This window comes from Hyperolius riggenbachi, chromosome 5 (assembly GCF_040937935.1).
Source record: "Hyperolius riggenbachi isolate aHypRig1 chromosome 5, aHypRig1.pri, whole genome shotgun sequence".
Taxonomy (NCBI): Eukaryota; Metazoa; Chordata; class Amphibia; order Anura; family Hyperoliidae; genus Hyperolius; species Hyperolius riggenbachi.
In genome coordinates, this window is record NC_090650.1 from 61,264,808 (window position 1) to 61,289,937 (window position 25,130).

The 25,130-nt window shown below is 44.6% G+C and overlaps 1 protein-coding gene across 5 annotated transcripts in view; it reads right to left on the reverse strand.

The window, feature by feature from the left end:
• Positions 1-198: 198 nt before the first annotated feature.
• The window catches only part of LOC137518228 (uncharacterized), a 108,515-nt gene continuing 83,583 nt past the window's right edge, over positions 199-25,130 (reverse strand). For 2 of the 5 annotated variants that reach the window (XM_068235786.1, XM_068235789.1), the window contains exon 3: positions 199-499. The gene's annotated coding sequence lies outside the window, so the exon portion shown is untranslated. Of the gene's footprint in view, positions 973-1,285; positions 1,341-25,130 lie in introns of all 5 variants that reach the window. The other 3 variants (XM_068235792.1, XM_068235787.1, XM_068235788.1) reach the window with 3 other exon arrangements.

Here is a 25,130-nt window from a genome sequence, read left to right on the forward strand (position 1 = left end):
AGATACTTACCCAGACTGTTTTATAGATACTCACCTAGCTTTGTTTTTTTTAGATACTTACCCAGACTATTTTATAGATACTCACCTAGTTTTTTTTTTTTTTTTTAGATACTCACCCGGACTGTTTTATAGATACTCACCTATTTTTTTTTTTTTTTTAGATACTTACCCAGACTGTTTTATAGATACTCACCTAGCTTTGTTTTTTTTAGATACTTACCCAGACTGTTTTATAGATACTCACCTAGTTTTTTTTTTTTTTTTTAGATACTTACCCAGACTGTTTTATAGATACTCACCTAGCTTTGTTTTTTTAGATACTTACCCAGACTGTTTTATAGATACTCACCTAGTTTTGTTTTTTAAGATACTTACCCAGACTGTTTTATAGATACTCACCTAGTTTTGTTTTTTAAGATACTTACCCAGACTGTTTTATAGATACTCACCTAGTCTTGTTTTTTTAGATACTTACCCAGACTATTTTATAGATACTCACCTAGTTTTGTTTTTTTTTTTAGATACTCACCCGGACTGTTTTATAGATTCTCACCTAGTTTTTTTTTTTTTTTAGGTACTTACCCAGACTGTTTTATAGATACTCACCTAGCTTTGTTTTTTTTAGATACTTACCCAGACTGTTTTATAGATACTCACCTAGTTTTTTTTTTTTTTTAGATACTTACCCAGACTGTTTTATAGATACTCACCTAGCTTTGTTTTTTTTAGATACTTACCCAGACTGTTTTATAGATTCTCACCTAGTTTTTTTTTTTGTTTTAGATACTTACCCAGACTGTTTTATAGATACTCACCTAGTTTTTTTTTTTTTTAGATACTTACCCAGACTGTTTTATAGATACTCACCTAGCTTTGTTTTTTTAGATACTTACCCAGACTGTTTTATAGATACTCACCTAGTTTTTTGGGTTTTTTTTAGATACTTACCCAGACTGTTTTATAGATACTCACCTAGTTTTTTGGTTTTTTTAGATACTTACCCAGACTGTTTTATAGATACTCACCTAGTTTTTTTTTTTTCAGATACTTACCCAGACTGTTTTATAGATACTTACCTAGCTTTGTTTTTTTAGATACTTACCCAGACTGTTTTATAGATACTCACCTAGCTTTGTTTTTTTTAGATACTTACCCAGACTGTTTTATAGATACTCACCTAGTTTTTTTTTTTTGTTTTAGATACTTACCCAGACTGTTTTATAGATACTCACCTAGTTTTTTTTTTTTTTTAGATACTTACCCAGACTGTTTTATAGATACTCACCTAGTTTTTTGGTTTTTTTTTAGATACTTACCCAGACTGTTTTATAGATACTCACCTAGCTTTGGTTGTTTTAGATACTTACCCAGACTGTTTTATAGATACTCACCTTGCTTTGGTTTTTTTTAGATACTTACCCAGACTGTTTTATAGATACTCACAAAGCTTTGTTTTTAGATACTAACCCAGCCTGTTTATTAGGCTGCTTGTAGAGGGGTGTTTAAGCTGAGCTGGATGTTTCAGCGTGGAGACAGAGGCGATTAGGATGTTGGAGTGGAGCGGATAGATGTTTGCAGCATGGAACAGAAGGTATGGCTTGGGTCGGGTGGACAATCCTTCTTACATGTAAATTATCACTAACCCAGGATGATGCCATTAAAAACTATTTTTATTCATTTATACATTTGATGGTATAGAAAAAAAATGAATCCCCCCCCCCCCCCCCCCCAAAAAAAAAATCTATTAAAAATTAGGGCATTAGCAAATGAATTCCACCTGCCGGTTAATTATTAAGCAGCCAGTTCATTAATAAGTGGCTAGTGGCTTTCATTTGCTAGCATGGCATCTCATTCCTGAGTTAGTAAAGATTAACATGTTAGGAGAATAGTCAGCTACTACTTACGTGACCGGTGACTGTATCATTGCAGAGATGCTGGTGTTGCAGGTGATGGGAGGCAAGCAATGCAATGGAGAATCCACTCTAGCTTCAGGGCTTCCATTTAAAAGGTTTCACTGAAGGTTGTCCTGCTGGTTTGTAATCCTTGGGAAATTCAGTTATCTTCCTGTTGGTGAAGCACTGCAGCAGATGTGGTCTCATAAGTTGCTTGTTGTACACACACTCCGGGTTCCCATCTGCTGCCAGCAGCTCGTAGGCATTTGCAATGCAATGGATGACGCAGTCTTTGTTGGTGCTTGATTGTTGGTCCACCGCCAGATACTCCATGTTTTTTGTTGGGTTCTTCATGTAGTATTTGTAGCTGTCTTTTATCTGCCTGATGGCCATACTTCCAAAAGCCATGGCCTTGTAGCTGTCTGCAACCACCACCTTTGTACCTTCACATGCGGTGACAAATCCATGCTGATGTTGGCAATCCACGTGGAACTGAACAGTGGGCACTGTTCTGGGTCTGACCGAAAAGCACACTGCTCTGATGCAAGGAAGACCAGTCGCATCCTGGAACTGTTGTCTCAAGAGTTTCACAGCTGCCTCTAACACTCTGCAGTGGAGCATCCCTGTGCCTTGGAGACCCATCTTGTCCTCCATGGTCAGCCGCAGGTCTGGCAGCCAGGGCTTTGGACCCCTCCGTCTTCTTTTCTTCGCCCTCTGCTTCCCTGTTGTGGCCTGGCTGCTGACAGCCGGCCCTCCTCTGCTCCTCTTCTTCCCCCTCCTCCTCGGTGATCCCTGCCCATGGCTTGGGCCTGGTCCAGTCATCATGATGTCCTATTCAGCCCTCTTGTCAGGTTTTTCTTCTTCCAAAAGCCTTTTTTTTCTTCTAAGATATAAATTCAGCTGGAGACTCGCAAATTGCTGCAGTTTCCAATGGCATTCAACTGACTAATGACTTCCAACTGCCATCTTCGGCAGTTGAGCTCATGCCATCTTCAGCAGTTGAGCTCATGCCAGTGGTCTCATGCAGGCATATTTTGAATCCTGGTCAGTTGGGAGCCATGAGGATGATCTCATGCAGGCATTTTTTTTATCCTGGTCAGTTGGGAGATGGCTCATATGTCCAAATACTACTAATTCCTTACGTTTTCTCTACTGTTTACAAATTATGAACATTTTTATCCACTTTTGTTAATAACTATATTATAATTTTGGATATAATTGTAATTAATGTATATTAGAAAACATTAGCTGTTATCTTGATTTATGGCAGGTGCACACTTAGCAGAAACACTAGCGATGCGGAAAAATGCTGTGTTTTTGCTCCTAATGGAAGTCTATGGGCCGCAGGAAAAAACGCATATAAAAAACGCATATGCATTTTCTAACAACGCCTTTTTAAAAATACATGTTTTGTTGCATAATATTAAAAAACGCATCAAAAATGCACATAATGAAAGTCAATGGAAACACAATGGTATGCATTTTTCATGCGTTTTCAATGCGTTTTATATGCGTTGAAAACGCATATGCGTTTTGTATATGCGAAACGCAAATGCATTAAAACACACACAAACCGCTTGAAAAACACATCGGCAGTAAAAAAAAAAAAGCGCTAACTCAAACGCACCAAAAATGCAGTAAAAAACCCACACGTGACGTAAACACGTGACCTTTCTAGTTATGTTATGTGTGCATCCAGCCTATGGGCTAGTGCACACCAGAGCGGTTCTGGAGCGTTTTTTAAAACGCTTGCAGGGGGAGAACCACCTGGCTGATGAAAGTGAATGGGCTGGTGCACACCAGAGCGGTTTGTTTTTTCCCCAAACGCAAACTCGGGGGCTGCAGCATGTTTCGGATTTCTGAGGCATTTCTGCCTCAATGTTAAAGTATAGGAAAGTGGAAAACCGCTCTGAAAAACGCTAGATCAGAGCGGTTCTCCAGGAGTTTTTTTTACAGTAGCTGTTCAGTAACAGCTTTACTGTAACAATATTTGTAATCTGCTACACAAAAAAGCTCCAAAAAATGCTAGGCATGTTTAGAAAAACTCTAATCTAAACATGCCTAGAATCAGTCTGAAAATCTGCTTCAAAAACCTCTAGCGTTTTGCAGACCTCCTAGAGCAGTGATGGCTAACTTTGGCACTCCAGCTGTGGTGGAACTACAAGCCCCATGAGGCATTGCAATACTCTGAAAGCTCTAAGCATAAGGGTGCGTTTCCACTAACGCGAATTCGCATGCGTTCCCCGCATGCAAATTCGCATAACCAAAAAAAGTGAATGAGCCTGTGTCCACTTGTCAGGAAAACGGAGCGTTTTCTTGTGCAGGAAAAATCTGCTCAGCAGAGTCATCCGAATTCGGACACCGCACACATGCATGCGATTCGCATACAATGTATTTAATAGGGAATTCGCATGGTGTTTTTTCATGCGAATTTTCATGCGAATTCGCATACGATTTCGCATGGAATCAATGAAAAAGCACACAGGCACTGACATGGTTAAATTCGCACACAGCGCCATCCATGCGAAATCGTTTGCGAATTCGCGGTAAAATTCGCATACAACCGCATGCGATTTCGCTCCTGCATGCGAATCCGTCCGCGGAGAATCCGCGGCGATTTCCCACCGCACTAGTGGAAACGCACCCTCACTCGGGTAGGCAGAGGCATGATGGGATTTGTAGTTTTGTCACAGCTGGAGTGCCAAGGTTAGCCATCACTGTGCTAGAGGTTTTTCGTGTGCACTGGCCCTTAAGGTGGACCCAAATTAAAAATACAAGATTTCAGAAATAAAATCTATTTTCTAAATTATAATAATAAATAGCAGCTTTTTTCAGCTGCATGATGACAAATATAAAATATTTTACATTTATTGGAGGAACCCCTCCCTTCCTTTCATATTGCCGGCAAATAATCCGGCAAACTGGTGAAGTAAGTGGTGTCTGGCAATGGAGGAATTGCTAATGGCTGCCCCCAGTGTAACCCTAGTTATGATAAAGAGAAGGGTGAAAAGCATGCACTGAAATGTTCATAGGTTTGAAGGAGTGTTTATTTATCTTTGTATGTGTCAGAGTGCTGCAACTAAATATTTTTAATTAAAAAAAAGGTTTGGCTTGGGTCCGCTTAAGGCCTCTTGCACACTGCAAGTGATTCAGATTCAGATTCCGCTTTTTAATCAGTTTTTACATCCGATTCAGATTCCGATTTGCAGTGTGCAGGGAGCAAACTGCAAATCGGAATCGGATGTAAAAACTGATTAAAAAGCGGAATCTGAATCGGAATCGCTTGCAGTGTGCAAGAGGCCTAAATCAGTTTTCAGTGGCATAGCAATAGGGGATTCAGAGGTTTTGACCGCACCGGGGCTGCAGTATTAGCTCTCTATTGGTCTTGTGCTGGTAATATTCACTTCTGTAGATGCTTTAAATAGTAGTAATCATTAACAAAGTGTTCCCCAGCCCCTTCTTGTACCTCTGACACTGTGGTTGTCTTTGGCAGCTTTTGGTGTGCAAAATCAATTGTTATGTACGTATAAAATGCTTGGGTGGGCCCAATGTAAAACTTGCACTGGGGCTCATAGCTTCTTAGCTACGTTACAGTCAGTTTTTTTTTTTGTAATTTAGTAGGTATAAACTCTTGTTACAACTAGTGGTGGGCAGAAATTATGCCTATGCGTATTTACGCATCATAATTCACAATTAAAGAGAACCAGAGACAAAAAATAAATAGATTTATACATACCTGGGGCTTCCTCCAGCTCAGAGTTGGGCGAACTGTTAGCGCAACTGCAGCCGAACTGTTCGGCTGCCCAACCTGTCATGTGGCTGTGGCTCTTACTACTTCCGGGTCGCAATGACCCGGAGTAGTATGTCTGCGCTGGCCCGGCGGAGCGCGTCCTAGATTGCGCTCCCGTTGCCGGGCACTCTCTGCGCATGTGTGTGACGTCACTCATGAGCCACAGCCACATGACAGGTTGGGCAGCCGAACAGTTCGGCTGCAGTTGCGCTAACAGTTCGCCCAACTCTACTCCAGCTCAATAAGCCTGGATCGCTGCCACACCGCCGTCCTCCGCTGCCTCTGTCCGCCGGTACCGGGTCCTGTATTTTTGGCCAATCGAGCCAGTCGACGTAAGCGCAGTGCGCTCCCTCCAAACTGCGCAGGCGCATGCGTACAAAGCCGGAGGGAGCCCCTGCGCATGCGTACAACTGGTCACGTCTGGCGGAAGTGACGGGACCCAGTACCGACAGACAGAGGCAGCGGAGGACGTCGGCGTGGGAGCGATCCAGGTTTATGGAGCTGGAGGAAGCCCCAGGTATGTATAACATCTTTGTCCATTTTTCACCTATGCTTCGTCTCTGGTTCCCTTTAAGCTTTGGAATCGCAATGTGAAATTTGCAGATTACGTGTAAAAATTTTTTACATGGAAACATAATCTAACCTTAATTACGCATGTAAGAGGAATTTACGTTAAATTTAGTTTGTGTAAATTCTCTAGAAGTAGGTGGAATTTACGAATGTCATGTAATTTTCTTTGTGTGACATGGACGGGAAAGTTTTTACGCATGCAAACCGATTTTTCGCATTAAATATTTAAGTAGTAGCAACACATGCGCAGTATACTGGCTGATGGACACTATTTTTTTCGCATACGAATGCATTTTTCCCATTGAATAGTAAACGAATAGCTGCGCATGCTCAGTACACTGGTGAATAGATGCGAATATTTTTATGTATTAAATGTGAAGTCATGCGTTTTTGTGCCATTACAGGCATAATTACGATTCACAAATGTAGTATGCTGTACGCAAAGTGTTTACAATTACGCAATGTATAATTGTGAAAAAATTACGAGAAGTTTTGTGTAATCATAATTTACCCATTACAAGCACCACTAGTTACACCTCATATATGCATCTTACTCAGTTACTACCTCAGGGACAATATACATTTACTGTAATTTTCCACCGTACAGCAGAACATATGAATTCCCCTAAACATTCATCTTATCCTCTCACTCCCCATTCTTGTTAGAGCTTAGCTGCTTGAGGACCGCAGGCTTACACCCCCTAATGGCCGGGCCATTTCTTACAATTCAGCTTAGACCCCTTTAGTGACCGACCATTTTATACAATTCAGCACACAGCAGCTTTATGGGTTTGTTCACACTAAGGGCTTGATTCACTAAACCATGATAACTCATGTCATGGGCGTTATCGCACGCATTTTCACGTTTGCGCACCATCACGAATTTGCGCTCGCAATCGTGAGTTTTCGCACACAATTGCAAATTTTCGTGCGACACCGCGGCTGTTTTGTGTGAAAATTCATGATTTGCACGCAAGTTCGCGATCCTGCGCAAACACGAAGAAACACAGAAAACCGACCTGATATGAGTTATCACGGTTTAATGCATTAAGCCCTAAGAGTGATTTCACTCTTTTGTTAGCAATGGCGATTTTTCTCCTTAAAAGCACTGGTGCAATGGTGGCTCATGTGAGTGTTCTCATATAAGCGATGAGCTTTCTATCCAATTTCCGGGTTAAAGAGTTCACTTCCTGACTGACATGAAAAAAATCATTACTGCACAAAAGTGCTTTTAAAAGTGCTTTTCTAATCGAAAATCGCTCAGAAAGCTCTTGTAAAAGCCCTTCAAAAATAGCCCTATAAATCTCTCAGCGCTTGCGATGTAAGGCCTTACAGTTCGCTGCCTGGCCACACAACTTAGCACACAAATTGCTCATGGCTCATTTTCTTGCAATCAACAAAGCTTTCTGTTGGTGGCATGATGGCATCTGATTGCTGCTGCGATTTGTAATTTGCAATTTGTATTTTTTTTTTTTTATTAATATTCGTGTCCTTTTGTTTTATAAATAAAGTGATTTTTTTTTTTGCCTCCCCCCCAAGATCCAATCACAGAGATTGCCTCTAATTGGAATCTCCCTATGAGAGGGATCTGTTTCCCTGCCACTCGAGGGGACAGCTCAGTGACAGAGCTGTCCCCCGTACAGCGATGCAGTAGATCGCAGCACTGTACATGTAAATAAAGGTTTTTTTGTTTTTTTTGTCTAACTGCCTGCCAGCCATAATCGCGGCCTGGCAGGCTGATCAGGGAGCTCCGCAACTTGCCAGGGAACGATCGTGCATGCTCACGCACTCCCTGCTAATCTCCGCCCCCAGGACTCGACGCAGGGTCCTGGGGGAGCCACTCAGCGGAAGCAGGAAATGTGGGCGCATGAGGCAGGTCGACAAAAAGGGCGCCGCCATTCACTCCTATAATAAATATCGTTTAATGGGCGCCCAACAGGAAAAAAGGGCGCCGGAGAAAAATAACGTTTTACAAGCGGCGCCCGGAGACTTTTAATGTTTTATAACTGCTTCTCATGATTACACATTATTTAATGATTTATAATTTTTTAAACATTATTTTTAAACGAAAAACAGTACAATATTTTTTTAAAACATTATTTTTAAACGAAAAATAGCACAATACTTTTTTAAAACGTTATTAATGCTTATCACAGGGGGGTCTTAGGTTTAGGCACCACCAGGGGGGTCTTAGGTTTAGGCACCACCAGGGGGGTCTTAGGTTTAGGCACCACCAGGGGAATCTTAGGTTTAGGCACCACCAGGGGGGTCTAGGGGTTAGGGGTAGGTACAGGGAGGGTTCTGTATGAGAGTAGGGTTAAGTATAGTTTTAGTAACATTCTTATTAATCTTTTATAAAACGTTATTATACATTTCACGTTTTAAACAGAGAAGATTATCGTTTTTACAATTCCAGATTTCATACACATTATTTATTGATTTATAACTTTATAAAACATTATTTTTAACCTCCTTGGCGGGTAATTTTTTTTTGCAAATGAGCAAAAAAATCGTTTTTTTTAATTTTTTTTTTTGTTTCATGTAAAGCTACCAGAGTGGTAGCTACATGAAACACCACTAGAGGGCGCATGTGGCCCTCTAGTGCGATCGTCGCCGGCATCAATGGCAAACAGGGGAGCGCGTATATAACGCGTTCCCTTGTTTGGCTTCTCCTGTCGCCATGGCGACGATCGGCATGACGTCATGGACGTCAGCCGACGTCCTGACGTCATGCGCACTCGATCCAGCCCATAGCGCTGCCCGGAACTCATTGGTCCGGGCAGCGCAGGGCTCTGGCGGGGGGCCCTCTTTTACCGCTGCGTGCGGGCGATCGCCGCAGAGCGGCGGTGATCGAGCTGTGCGCGCGGCTAGCAAAGTGCTGGCTGCGCGCACAGCACTTTGAATGGGGCGAATCGCCCCAGCAGGCCCTGAGAAATCCTCCTGCGCGGCATAGCCCGAGCTCAGCTCGGGCTTACCGCCAGGGAGGTTAAACGAAATATAGCACAATTTTTTTGTTATTCATGCTCATCATTTAAAACCCTGCGCCCTTTTTTCCGGGCGCCCTTTTTTAACGTACGCCCACTCAGCAGCTGCCGATCGGCGTTAGGCAGTCACAGAGTGGTTAAAATTAGCATGAATTCCAATATTTAACAGGTAAAATAGCTGCCATGTGACCACTGGAGCCTTTTTGTGGCAGTTGCACACTACTAGCCAAGACCAGTTGCCAAGACAGTCCAGGGCATTTATAGAGCCACACTATAAAAATCATACATCACAAAAGTGGTCCCCACTCTAAAATGGGAGGTGTTAGAATGTAAATATGCAAATAAATATACCAACCCAGCTACAGCCAACAGGATAGGCATGTGGCACGGGGTATACTGCCCAGTCAAAACAGGAAAAAAAGGACACAGGTGCCCTTATGGAAGAAAGGGTGCTGCATTGGCGCCTGTGATAAACGCAGTGATTTGGGCTCAGGGGGACGGCCTCCATCAGGTGCCAGCCGGTGCCTAATTTACCATTTGTGATGCAAATCGTGGCTTTAGTTTTGGGCGCCGAGAGGTAACCATTGAAAATGCACATCAAAAAAAGAAAAGCCATCCATACAGCAAAAAGCATATAATCAAATAAGCAAGTATCTCAAGATAAATATTGATGCTTTTTATTAATGAGAAACAATATAAAAACAATTAAAAACACAAAGTACAGCGCATAAGGACGTGGAAATAGGATACAATAAATATTGTGGATACATGGATCTCACAAAGTATATATAATAGACCTGGGGTCTGACAGTAATAGATACATATACATAATCAACTGATCCAAAAAACACAGATCCCACACATGACCAGTGTATGTGAATAAATAACAATAACCCAGTCAGGTTAAAAGAGATATATATAGTACAAATAGAGACATGTGGGTCAGAAAATTGGATACAGAACCTCCGTGAATAGTATAGTGATGCAAAAGGTATCTTACCAGAAAGCCCCCCAAGGAATAGACGTCCGCTGCGCTGTCCCTCACGTGTATCGCAGCTACTGCTGCTTCTTCAGAGGATAGCGGGGTACTGACAAGTTCCCCATTAAATACAAACACCGTCGCCGCTACCGCCCTGACTGTCCGCGTGACGTGGCCACGTCATGCTGACGCGCTGGCGTAGCGTGTCATCACGTGACACGCTCGCCCAATCACGTCCTATCTACTTACGCTATGGTGTACGCATAAACGCATGAAGCGCACCACAGCGTGATATACGTGTCCAATGACAGTTAAACCATTAGGATGCGTATGGGCGCTTGCGGAAAATACATAAACAATTGAGAAAGACCATTGAAAATTTCCACATCCGCAGGTGCACGATAGAGTCACGGGTGCCAGGGGTTTGTTGAAATGCAAATTGCGGGTGCTCGCATAGTGGGTGCCAGTGATTCTATCGAGCGTCTGCTGAAACTCTAAATGATTGATGCTCATTGGCCACCTCCCAGTGCCCAAAATTAGCATCTTAGCAGCAATAGTGCTGCGAGGGGGGGGGGGGGGGTAGGAGAGGGGGTAAGGGAAGGCACCACCGGGGATAGGCACCATGGGGGGATCTAAGGGTTAGGTAGGTACCACCAGTGGGAGTTCAGGGTTAGATACCACCAGGGGAGTTTTACAGTTAGGCACCAACAGGGGAGGCTTCTGTGTGAGAGTATGGTTAGGTTAACTATAGTAAAATATCAGCAGTAGAATATCGCTTATTTTAGCGATATTCTACTATCTGCAATACCGTGCGCCCTGTTTTCTAGACGCCTTTACTTTATTTCATGTATGCCTGCCCAGTGCCCACCAACTAGTCAGTTTAGACAATAATCAACATATAGACACATATCATGCAATGATAATTTTCTAAACATGCCATTTCATGATTCTGGTGGTGGTCTTCTACTTTGCACTTTTTTTTTACCTTTTCACTGCTTTAGCGTGCTGCTAATACACCATTCATATAGTTAACTACCAACTTATCTATATAAAGGTGATTAACATTAAAGGATACCAGAGCTAAAATTAGTTAGTTCTTTCTTTCAGGTACCCAAGGCATCTTCCAGCCACCGTAGGCTTGTATGTCTCTTGTGGTCCTCACGCCTTTCCTCCTCACTCAGCCGTTTGGCCTGCTACAGCAGCCAAGTTCCCCAAGTTGAGTAGTACTGTGCAGAAGCGTAACTAGGCCCCACCGGGCCCCCCTGCAGAATTTCAGAGCGGGCCCCCCCTCCCTGGGGCCCGCCCAGGGCCGATTTGTGGGGTCTGGAGGGGTCGCAGCATGAGGGGAAAGCCATGGCCACATTCGGCGGGGAGGGGGGAAGTTCCCCCCCTCCCTCACCTCGGGGCTCTCCTCGGGCCTGTTTCCACTTGTCGGATATCTGAGCGTTTTTCTGTGCAAAAAAAAATCTGCATGGTAGACCCCGCAGAATTCGCATACCGCTATGCGATTCGTATACAATCTATACAGGTCCTTCTCAAAAAATTAGCATATTGTGATAAAGTTCATTATTTTCTGTAATGTACTGATAAACATTAGACTTTCATATATTTTAGATTCAAATACACACAACTGAAGTAGTTTAAGCCTTTTATTGTTTTAATACTGATGATTTTGGCATACAGCTCATGAAAACCCAAAATTCCTATCTCAAAAAATTTGCATATTTCATCCGACCAATAAAAGAAAAGTGTTTTTAAAACAAAAAAAGTCAACCTTTAAATAATTATGTTCAGTTATGCACTCAATACTTGATCGGGAATCCTTTTGCAGAAATGACTGCTTCAATGCGGCGTGGCATGGAGGCAATCAGCCTGTGGCACTGATCAGGTGTTATGGAGGCCCAGGATGCTTTGATAGCGGCCTTAACCACTTCCCAACCGCCGTATATACAAATAGCGGCTGGGAAGTGCACCCCGCAAGGACCGCCGTATAGACAAATGGCGGCGGTCCTTGTAGGGGCATGGGCGGAGCGATCGCGTCATCCGTGACGCGATCCTCCGCCGGGAGTCGGAAGCCCTGGATTTTGCCTCTGCTCGCCGGCCACTTAGCAGAGCCGGCGAGCGGAGGAATCCGTAAAAGCAACCAATCAGATAGTATAAGGCACTTTGTTAGGTAAACAAAGTGCCTTATACGTGCTTCCTCCTCGCCTCGTGGTCTCATTGTTGCAGAGACCACTAGCGAGGAGGAACCACTTCGTAAGTAACTCAGCACACTGTTGTTTTTGCCCTCAGCCTCCCTGATCACCCACCCCAGGCCTCATACCCCCCCCTGATCACCCCAGCAGACCCCTGCCTAGCACCCTTGCAAAACCCCCACCCCCCCACCTGCCACTAACTAGCGACGCTGCCCCTTAGTTTAGGTCCCTAACTACCTCCTAGTCACCCCTGATCCCCCCCTACCTTTAGATCATTCCCAGACCCCATCCCAGACTACCCCCCTGTATACTGTATACATCTGTATACAGCTACCTTACCCCCTGATCCCCCTCTGATCCCCCTCTGATCACCTGTCTATCACCTGTCCATCACCCCTCAGCACCCCCACCCATCAGAGCAGACCCTAACTGCCCCGCGGGGGTAACCGATCACCTGCCCAGGCCCTCGATTGCCCTCATACCCCCCTCCTGATTACATCCCCTGCTCTTTGTTTACATCTGTCCTCCCCAGCGATCACTAACTGATCTGCGATCAGTAACCCCCTGTGTCTGCCTCTCATCAGATCAGGACTCAGTCTGCCCCGTGCGGGCTCCTGATCAACCCCCGACCCCCTCAAATCGCCCTCAGACCCCCCCCTAATCACCGTCCAAGTGCATTGTATTTGACTGTGCTGCGCTTGTTTTCGATTGTGCTGCGCTTGTATTCGATTGTGCTGCGATTGTATATGATTGTCCCGTGATCTGCTTCGATTGTCCCGTGATTGTTTGATTGCCTCTGAGACCCCACTTCCCACCAACCCCCACCCCACCCCCCATCACCTTCCGAGTGCATCAGATTTGATTGTGCAGCGCTTGTATTCGATTGTGCTGCGATTGTATTTGATTGTCCCGTGATCGGCTTCGATTGTCCCGTGATTGTTTGATTGCCTCTGAGACCCCACTTCCCACCCACCCCCACCCCCCATCACCTTCCGAGTGCATCAGATTTGATTGTGCTGCGCTTGTATTCGATTGTGCTGCGATTGTATTTGATTGTCCCGTGATCGGCTTTGATTGTCCCGTGATTGTTTGATTGCCTCTGAGACCCCACTTCCCACCAACCCCCACCCCACCACCACCCCCATCACCTTCCGAGTGCATCAGATTTGATTGTGCTGCGCTTGTATTCGATTGTGCTGCGATTGTATTTGATTGTCCCGTGATCGGCTTCGATTGTCCCGTGATTGTTTGATTGCCTCTGAGACCCCACTTCCCGCCACACCCACAGGCTATACATGTCGTTTTAGGGTCTATGAGGGAAAAGTTAGTGGAAAATGACACTTTGTGAAAAAAACAATAAAAATCAATTTTCCGCTAACTTGTGACAAAAAATAAAATCTTCTATGAACTTACCATACTCCTAACGGAATACCTTGGGGTGTCTTCTTTCTAAAATGGGGTCATTTGTGGGGTTCCTATACTGCCCTGGCATTTTAGGGGCCCTAAACCGTGAGGAGTAGTCTGGAAATCAAATTCCGCAAAATGACCTGTGAAATCCTAAAGGTACTCATTGGACTTTGGGCCCTTTAGCGCAGTTAGGGTGCAAAAAAGTGCCACACATGTGGTATTGCCGTACTCGGGAGAAGTAGTACAATGTGTTTTGGGGTGTATTTTTACACATACCCATGCTGGGTGGGAGAAATACCTCTGTAAATGACAATCTTTTGATTTTTTTACACACAATTGTCCATTTACAGAGTTATTTCTCCCACCCAGCATGGGTATGTGTAAAAATACACCCCAAAACACATTGTACTACTTCTCCCGAGTACGGCGATACCACATGTGTGGCACTTTTTTGCACCCTAACTATGCTAAAGGGCCCAAAGTCCAATGAGTACCTTTAGGATTTCACAGGTCATTTTGCGGAATTTGATTTCCAGACTACTCCTCACGGTTTAGGGCCCCTAAAATGCCAGGGCAGTATAGGAACCCTACAAATGACCCCATTTTAGAAAGAAGACACCCCAAGGTATTCCGTTAGGAGTATGGTAAGTTCATAGAAGATTTTATTTTTTGTCAAAAGTTAGCGGAAAATTGATTTTTATTGTTTTTTTCACAAAGTGTCATTTTCCACTAACTTGTGACAAAAAATAAAATCTTCTATGAACTCGCCATACTCCTAACGGAATACCTTGGGGTGTCTTCTTTCTAAAATGGGGTCATTTGTGGGGTTCCTATACTGCCCTGGCATTTTAGGGGCCCTAAACCGTGAGGAGTAGTCTTGAAACGAAATTTCTCAAAATGACCTGTGAAATCCTAAAGGTACTCATTGGACTTTGGGCCCTTTAGCGCAGTTAGGGTGCAAAAAAGTGCCACACATGTGATATCGCCGTACTCGGGAGAAGTAGTATAATGTGTTTTGGGGTGTATTTTTACACATATCCATGCTGAGTGGGAGAAAGATCTCTGTAAATGGACAATTGTGTGTAAAAAAAATTAACAAATTGTCATTTACAGAGATATTTCTCCCACCCAGCATGGGTATGTGTAAAAATACACCCCAAAACACATTATACTACTTCTCCTGAGTACGGCAATACCACATGTGTGGCACTTTTTTGCAGCCTAACTGCGCTAAGGGGTCCAAAGTCCAATGAGCACCTTTAGGCTTTACAGGGGTGCTTACAATTTAGCACCCCCCAAAATGTCAGGACAGTAAACACACCCCACAAATGACCCCATTTTGGAAAGTAGACCCTTCAAGGTATTCAGAGAGGGGCATGGTGAGTCCGTGGCAGATTTCATTTTTTATGGCGCAAGTTAGAAGAAATGGAAACATTTTTTTTTTCTTTTGTCACAAAGTGTCATTTTCCGCTTACTTGTGACAAAAAATAATATCTTCTATGAACTCACTATGCCTCTCAGTGAATACTTTGGGATGTCTTCTTTCCAAAATGGGGTCAGTTGGGGGGTATTTATACTATCCTGGAATTCTAGCCCCTCATGAAACATGACAGGGGGTCAGAAAAGTCATAGATGCTTGAAAATGGGAAAATTCACTTTTTGCACCATAGTTTGTAAACGCTATAACTTTTACCCAAACCAATAAATATACGCTGAATGTTTTTTTTTTAATCAAAAACATGTTTGTCCACATTTTTCGCGCTGCATGTATACAGAAATTTTACTTTATTTGAAAACTGTCAGCACAGAAAGTTAAAAAAATCATTTTTTTGCCAAAATTCATGTCTTTTTTGATGAATATAATAAAAAGTAAAAATCGCAGGAGCAATCAAATAGCACCAAAAGCAAGCTTTATTAGTGACAAGAAAAGGAGCCAAAATTCATTTAGGTGGTAGGTTGTATGAGCGAGCAATAAACCGTGAAAGCTGCAGTGGTCTGAATGGAAAAAAAGCGGCCGGTCCTTAAGGGGTAGAAAGCCCTAGGTCCTCAAGTGGTTAAAGGACTTCCGAAGCCAAAATCTGCCCCCAAAACGTAAAAAAAGTTAACTACCTGCATGACTTTGTATGGCACGGAGGACGCCGTCCGCGCCGTCCGTGCCGTTCTGCCTGGTCCCCTCTGCTCAATAGCCCCCCGAAAGGCTGCGACCCCACGTTCCGGGTCGGTATCTGCAGCCTGCATAAAGATGGCCGCCGGAGCTGGCAGCGGCTGCGCAGTCCGCATAGCCACTACTGCGGCTGCGCAGCTCTAGGGCCAACCCTCCGATCCACGCAGCCTGTTACAAGGTTCGGGGGATTGGCCCTAGAGCTGCGCAGCCGCTGTAGCGGCTATGCGGACTGCGCAGCCGTGTCCAGCTCCGGCGGCCATCTTTATGCAGGCTGCAGATACCGACCCGGACCGCGGGGTCGCAGCCTTTCGGGGGGCTATTGAGCAGAGGGGACCAGGCGGAACGGCACGGAGGGCACGGACGGCGTCCTCCGTGCCTTACAAAGTCATGCAGGTAGTTAACTTTTTTTATGTTTTGGGGGCAGATTTTGGCCTCGGAAGTCCTTTAACCAGTTCATGTCCCAACTACAGTATAATAACGTCATTGCAAGTGGCTTGTGAAAGCCACATGACGTGATTATACGTTATCCCCTTTAAATGAGCACAGCGTGCGTGCTAGCACGCACCTGGGCTCATAAATCCCCCTCTGTCTAACTACACTAATGAGGGATCCCCTCCCAGGTGTCCGATCCCCCCACCCCATGCCCGATCCCCTGTAATTACAACCCCCCCTCCTTGCAGAGATCGCAGGGAAGCTATGAAAAGTCTCACCTAATCTTTTTCCTGCGGCGATCGGCTCCCCTCCATTCCGTACCGCTGACAGCCTCTATGTGCAGAATGGATCGGGTCCCGGCTTGATGACGTCATCAAGTCGGGACCCGATCCACTCTGCACATGGAGGCTGTCAGCGGTACTGAATGGAGGGGAGCCGATCGCCGCCGCAGGAACAATATTAGGTGAGACTTTTCATAGCTTCCCTGCGCTGCCGATCTCTGCAAGGGGGTGGGTGGATGGGGATTGAAGAAACACCGCTGCTCTGTGGGAGGGGGGGGGGGGCGGTCGGGGAGCAACACACAAAACGGGGGGGGGGGGAGTTAAGGGGCACACACACCTGGCTATGGGGGGGAGGGGGAGAAATAGTCACATCCAGACAGCTTGGGGGGGGGGGGGTGAATAGATGAATATCCACATCTGGCTAGCTGGGGGGGAGGGGTACTAAGGGCTGGGGGGGGGGGGGGGGTATCCAGAGGCACATCTGACCAACTATGGGGGAGGGAGGCATATGTAGGTGCACATCTGACTAACTGGGGGGAGGATTGAATTATAAAGGAGGAAAAAAATAACTAAATAAAAATCGGACACAAACTGAAAAAATGCATTGTATATCCAAATAATTTATTGTCATCATACATTGTACTAGGATTGAATTTTAAATGGTGAAATAACCACATCGAATGGAAAAATAAAATGTGTGGGTTTAACTTACAGCAGCAACTTTTATTTTCAAACTATAATGGCTGAAAACTGTGAAATAATGACTTTTTTTCATTTTTTACCCCTTGTTCCCTTTAAAATGCATAGAAAATAATATAATTCTTAGCAAAAAGTACCACCCAAATAAAGCCTGATTGGTGGCGGAAAAAACAAGGTATAGATCATTTATGTATGATAAGTAGTGTTAAAGATATTGGCAAATGAATGGGAGGAGTGTGAAATGTAGAAAATTGTTCTGGTTTTTTAGGGGGAAAACCCCAGGGACGCAAAGTGGTTAAAGAGACACTGAAGCGAAAAAAATATATGATATAATGAATTGGTTGTGTACTATGAATAATTACTAGAAGATTAGCAGCAAAGAAAATGTTCTCATATTTTTATTTTCAGGTATATAGTGTTTTTTCTAACATTGCATCATTCTCTAATATGTGCAGATTACACAACACTCAGCATTCAAAATGATTTTTTCAGAGCAGTCTGTGAACTAATGACCTCTCCTCTGGCAGAGAAAAAGAAAACAGTTGAGATAATAAAAGTCAGATAACAGCCCTCTCCACGACTTTGAAAGTCGTAGAGCTTAATGGCTTTTTTGTATAGAGATAACAACTGGAGTTTCTTAACTCTTCCTGTGCTGGAAACAATTAGACTGATGTATCTGATCTTAATGTTTTAATTCTTAGCTGTACTACACATACAAATCATAATATCATAATTTTTTTTTTCGCTTCAGTGTCTCTTTAAGCTCATCCAGAGTGTTGGGTCTTGCGTCCCTCAACTTTCTCTTCACACTATCCCACAGATTCTCTATGGGGTTCAGGTCAGGAGAGTTGGCAGGCCAATTGAGCACAGTATATATATACCATGGTCAGTAAACCATTTACCAGTGGTTTTGGCACTGTGAGCAGGTGCCAGGTCGTGCTAAAAAATGAAATCTTCATCTCCATAATGCTTTTCAGCAGATGGAAGCATGAAGTGCTCCAAAATCTCCTGATAGCTAGCTGCATCGACCCTGCCCTTGATAAAGCACAGTGGACCAACGCCAGCAGCTGTGGGTATTTGACACTGGACTTCAGGCATTTTGGTATTTCCCTCTCCCCAGTGTTCCTCCAGACTCTGGCACCTTGATTTCCGAATGACATGCAAAAGTCGCTTTCATCCGAGAAAAGTACTTTGGACCACTAAGCCAGTGCTGCTTCTCTGTAGCCCACGTCAGGCACTTCTGCCGCTGTTTCTGGTTCAAAAGTGGCTTGACCTGGGGAATGCGACACCTGTAGCCCATTTCCTGCACACGCCTGTACACGTGGCTCTGGATGTTTCTACTCCACAGACTCAGTCCACTGCTTCCGCAGATCCCCCAAGGTCTGGAATCGGTCCTTCTCCACAATCTTCCTCAGGGTCCGGTCACCTCTTCTTGTTGTGCAGCGTTTTCTGCCACACTTTTTCCTTCCCACAGACTTCCCACTGAGGTGCCTTGATACAGCACTCTGGGAACAGCCTATTCATTCAGAAATGTCTTTCTGTGTCTAAGGGCCTGTTCAGACTATATGCGTATGAAGAATGCGTTTAAAATCAAAGAAACGCAAATTGAAAAACCCATGCGTTTTTCTTGCGTTCTAATGCGTATTCTATAGCGTTTTGCACACACACGTGACCCAGGGGAAAAAAAAGAATTATGGGAACCGCAGAGGAAAACTGACGCTAAAAACGCAATAGTACGCGTTTTTGATACGCGTCCATAGACTTTCATTGCGTCCGTTTCTATGCGTGACGCACAGAACTGCATGCAGCAATGCGGATAAGAAACGCATGGGTCTCATACGCATACATGTGAACTAGCCCATTCAAAAGCATTAGGAGCCGTTTCTATGCGTTTTTGGTACCAGTACGCGTTCCCTGAAAACGGCTAGGAACGCATATAGTCTGAACAGGCCCTTACTCTCTTGCTTGAAGGTGTCAATGATGGCCTTCTGGACAGTAGTCAGGTAGGGTCGGCAGTCTTACCCGTGATTGCGGTTTTGAGTAATGAACCAGGCTGGGAGTTTTTAAAAACCTCAGGAATCTTTTGCAGGTGTTTAGAGTTAATTAGTTGATTCAGATGATTAGATTAATAGCTCGTTTAGAGAACCTTTTCATGATATGCTAATTTTTTGAGATAGGAATTTGGGGTTTTCATGAGCTGTATGCCAAAATCATCAATATTAAAACAATAAAAGGCTTGAACTACTTCAGTTGTGTGTAATGAATCTAAAATATATGAAAGTCTAATGTTTATCAGTACATTACAGAAAATAATGAAGTTTATCACAATATGCTAAATTTTTGAGAAGGACGTGTGTGTGTGTGCATGTGCGCGTGCGTGTGTGTGTTTTGCTTTTTGCGATCACGTGAAAACGGCTTGACCGATTTGAACGACACTTGGTATACAGATCCCTTACTACCTGGAATGATATGTTCTGGGGGTCTCGCGGCCCCCCTGCTTACCTGGGCAGAGCTACAATCAGCAAATCAGATTCCACCCATTAAAGTGAATGGAAAAAATGGAAAAGGCTGCCATTCTCACAGTAATCGAGCCAGAGTCCCCACACTTGCCACAGTTGGTCACTTGGTGACCGAGGTTACAAATCCAGGAAAAGTGGGCGGAGCATAAAACAGCCAATGAAATTTCAGACATTCATTTTAAATGGAAACATGTAAACTGCAGCCATTCTTACACTGTTAATCGCAGGGTTTTCAAACTTGGCAAACTTGGTCACTGGGTGAATGAGATTAATATTCAGGAAAGTGGGTGGAGCCTACAACAGCCAATCAAAAGTCACCTATTGATTTTCAAGGGGAATATTAAAACTGCTGCCACGCCCACTCACCCCTCCCACCCCCCCCCACCGCGCCCCCAGGGGGGCCCCGGAGAAAATTTTGGTCGGGATAGTGGGCCCCGGGCTCAAAAAGGTTGGGGACCCCTGTTCTACCGGATAGAATGGGGATTTCGACAGAATGCTGAGCACTAAAGGTAAGTCCAACTGTGCAAAGACTGGCTTTATAGGTGGTCGTATTTTCATGACCGCAGAGACAAACTGTTTCACCAATGGGTCCCACGCCCATCTGTGACCTGTGAATGCCGAGATAGCTGAGATTTGCACTTTAATCGAGTAACTGCAGAGTTTTTTATCCACCCCGGTCTGGAGAAAAGCTAAGAGTTGGTGTACTAAGGGGTGTAAAGGGTCGAAGTTATGCTCTCTTGCATAGGTAGTATACACCTTCCAGATCCTTTGATAAGAGCGGTTTGTGGACGGCCTTCTTGCCTTCAGGAGGGTGTCTATCCCTGAGCCATCACAACCCAATTGCTTCAACTTCCTCCTCTCAATTTGTAAGCCATCAGCTTCAATCGTGCCGGATTCGGGTGACACACCGGGCCCTGTGTAAGGAGATTCTTGTTGATTGGCAACACTATAGGTTGAGAGATCATCATCTGAAGCGCTATAGGGTACCAAGGTCTTTTGGGCCAACACGGAAGTATCGTTATCAGTGTTACCTTCTCCGATCTGAGCCTCAGAAGTAGACGAAGGATCAGCGGCACTGGCGGGAAAACATAGGCCAGGTGAAAGTTCCAGGGCGCTGTCAGCGCATCTACGTCTTCCGCCTCTTTCTCCTGATAGCGACTGATGTACCTCCTGCACTTCCTGTTGTTCTTTGTTGCCATGAGGTCTACTTCCGGATTGCCCCAGTGAGAGCAGAGCATTTTGAACACTCCCTGGGCTAGTGACCAGTCGTTGTTCGATACTGGGGAGCGGCTGAGGAAGTCTGGCACTATATTCTGAACTCCCGAAATATGGACTGCCGAGAGGGAATGGAGATTGGCCACTGCCAGCTTGAAGATCCTTTCCGTCTCCATTAATAAGGAATAACTGCGGGTGCCTCCCTGGTTGCGTATGTAGGCGACAGCTGTCGTATTGTCCATCTTGACCATCACTGAAGTGTTCTTCACTAGATGAAGAAAATGAGAGAGAGCGCAGAAGGCCGCCCTTAATTCTAGCTTGTTTGCTGGCCAAGACTTCATGTATTGAGGCCATAGACCTTGCGCTATCTGATTGCCACAGGTCGCTCCCCAGCCCGTTGTACTCGCATCTGTGGAGATTATCTTTTGATGCGGTAGCGTTAACGGGCAAGATTTCCTGAGGTTGGTCTCTGACAGCCACCACTTCAGATTCTTCTTCATCAGTTGGGTTATAAGGATCGTCTGATTCAGGGTGACTCCGTCCCATTGCTTTAGGAATCCTATCTGCAGGTTCCTGAGGTGCCAGTGTGCCCAAGGGACCATGGGTATTGTTGCGGACATTGTCCCCAAAACCCTTAAACATTCTCTCGCCTGCACCCGGTGGGAAAGAGCGATACGAAGAACCCTCTGTTTTATTACAGGTATTTTTTCCTCTGGAAGACAGACTCGGTTCAGTTCCGTTTGAAATCTTGCTCCTAAGTATATCAAGTCTTTTGTTGGTTGTAAGTGACTTTTCTGGAAATTTATCAGCCAACCGAAGTCTGTTAACGTCTGAATTAGGATCTGTCTGTGTTGAAGTATCTGAGTTTTTGACTTTGCCAATAACAGTATGTCGTCCAGATAGTGGAACGTGCGAATGCCTTGTAGGCGAAGGATGGCAATTATCTCTACAAGAACCTTGGAGCTGTACATATGCCGAATGGCAGGCAGACAAATTGGTAATGGTTTTCTCCTATTGCAAAACGTAGGTACTTTTGAAATGATGACTGAATAGGGACGTGCAAGTACGCGTCCTCCAAGTCGATGGAGAGTAAATAGTCGTTGACCTCTACTATTGAGATGATCGTATTCAGAGACTCCATTTTGAATTTTTCCAGCCTTATAAATGAATTTAGATATTTCAGGTCCAGTACAGGCCTCCAATCCCCGGACTTTTTCTGCACGAAAAAAAGGTTTGAGTAAAACCCCTTCCCTCGTTGTTGAATAGGAACTGGTATTATCGCTTTCTTGTCCAATAAACCCTGAAGATATTCCTGCAATATCTGTTTTTTGTGAGTCGAAGTCGGTATCTTTGTAGTTTTGAAATGATTGGGAGGTGGTGTCTCTTTGAATTTCCAGAAGTGTCCGGATGTTATTGTCCTTAAGACCCACGGGGAGGTTATATTTCCTTCCCAAACCTGTGAGAAAGATTTCAGCCTCGCTCCTACCGGACAGGTCTGGGGGTTGACACCGTCAAAAAGACTTCTTAACATTTGAGGGAGCAGGAGTAGGTTTCTGCTTCTGGCTCCTGTTGAAGTTTGCCTGACCGCTCTGCCAATTTCTTTTAAAGTTTTTCCCTGGTCTGTAAGACTTCGCATTTCTATATCTAGAGTTTTGGGACTGACCTTGTTGACTAAAGTTCTGCCTACCCGAACGCCTATCCTGGGGAATTAACCCCGATTTTCCTCCTGTAACTCGACTTATGGCAGAGTCCATTTTTTCTCCAAACAGTATTTTGCCATCGAATGGAATTTTGCACCAAAGCAACTTGGAGGCAGGGTCGGCTGACCAAGCCCTCAACCATAGAGCCCTTTTCGCTGTGACTGCAAAGAACATGTTTCTGGAGGAGGAACGGAGAATATCTATGGCCGCTTCTCCAACAAAGTCACCCGAAATCTTAAGATCTTCCATGGCTGCCAGTAATGTTTCCTTATCTGCCTCAGCTAAGATTGCTTGCTCCAAGTTTTCTGACCAGCTGCGGATCGCTTTTCCCACAGATGTTAAAGCGATGGCTGGCTTACAAATACCACCTGACATGGTATATATCTTTTTCAAATCTAAGTCTAACTTTCTTTCCAGTGTGTCCTTAAAGGATATGGCATCATCCAGTGGCAAGGTAATGTGCTTCGCTAGGCGCATGACTGAAGCATCAACTGGAGGAGCAGTGTCCAGAGGTGTAGTAGTTGTCTCTGGGAGAGGGTATAATTTAGACATTCGGTTCGTTAAAGGGAGTCTTTTTTCTAACTTTTGCCATTCTTCCCATATAATTTCCTGAATTTCCTCCATAACAGGAAAGGTTGTTTTGTCTCTAGTTAGATGTTTATAGTAGCGTTTCTTAGATTTTGCCTTAGTTTTCTGCTCGTCCTCTTCTGGCTCTTCCCACTGGATTGCCTCCCTAACTGCCTTGACAAAAGGCTCAACAAAAGCGAAGTTGAATCCGACCTCATATTCTTCCTCAGTGTTAACCGACGTTGAGGGTTTTTCTTGGCCGAGTCCAGCATCCTGATCCGGATGTGTCTCCATGCTTGCCACAAAATTCTGTAATGATTCCTGTACGGCCTTCTGAACCAGATCCGAGACATCCACTGGAGGCGTGTTGTCTTCTCTTCCTAATTCCTGAAAGCAGTCAGCACAGACAAGCTTATTAGGCATCACTGGCTGCGCACAGGCCCAACAGGCTTTGCTGTCGTGATGATGTTGTGGTGATCTAGATCTTGATTTGTGTTTCCTGCTAGATTTATTATGCTTGGACTTCTTCCTATGTGATCTATCCTTAGATTCTGATCTTTCTTTAGATCGCTTCTTGTCTGAACGGGAGGATCTTCCTTTATCTCTTCCCCGTGTGCTGAAGCAAAGAAATGAGAGACAATAGTGTCTATCAATTATACAGTGCTAAAAACCAGGCTACTAACACTTACCTATCTTCACCCCCTTACCTAGAGTCCTTGTGCTGGTCTTTTGAAGGCTTATGGGCGTCCATGACTAGGCCACCAAGAAATGATAGCGGCACGCTGGAAAAAAAGCATAGAAAAGAACAAAGCAAATAACAGAGAATAGTCCAGCAGAGTTTCACTTTTTCCGGGAACAAAGTATTATTTGAGAGGCAAGCTTCCCCTACCTGTGCTGCGTGAACGTAGCTAACGTAAATTCTAGGCGACGCGGAGATGCAGCAAGCGCCATTACTACACTGCCCAGCTCTTTAATAGTTATCGCCGCGTCATAGGGACGCACCGTCCGCAACACTTGGCCAATTGTTGTTTGGCCAATGAGAACGCGGAAAATCATACGCGTACTTCCGGTAATGCGTTCCACCAACAAGTCGGAAGAGGAGGGGCTACAGAAAAACTGAGGCGGCGGTTGGAACGCACGCCGAGCCCCGGGACGACGAGCAGAGAGAAAGGAGAAAGGGATGAATGGACGCCCGCCCAGCCAAGCTATTAGCCTGGACACGTAACATGGTACTGTAACAAACCAAACACACTTTTAGTGCGTTTCACGAGTAGTTACATGGCGAGAAAATAAAACCAGGCCCCTAAGACCAGCAGAAAGGGGCCAATACTAGCTAAAGCTCTATTAGAGACTGTGAAGCCAGATACTGGATATCTCATGAATTTCAAACCACAATATTTAATTGTGGCTGGTAAGGGGGCAAAACGATAGAAAACATAAAAAGTTTATGCAGGATACAAACCTGCCAGTCCTATGAGGTGAGTGGACAAAGCAAAAAGAGACACATGGAAGGGGGACGGTCAAACATTTATACACATCATGTCCTATGGGGTATAGGGGGCGGGCCAATACCCGTAGTGCTGCCATGGAGGCTTGGGGAAAGCTGGATACATACTTGAGATTACTGTTGCCTGGCAGGGATTGAGACATAAATCCCTTGGGCGACAGTTCAGGGCTGAGGATGCACAAACAGATTTTCCTTTAAAGAGAACCTGAACTGAAAATTAAAAGTCAAA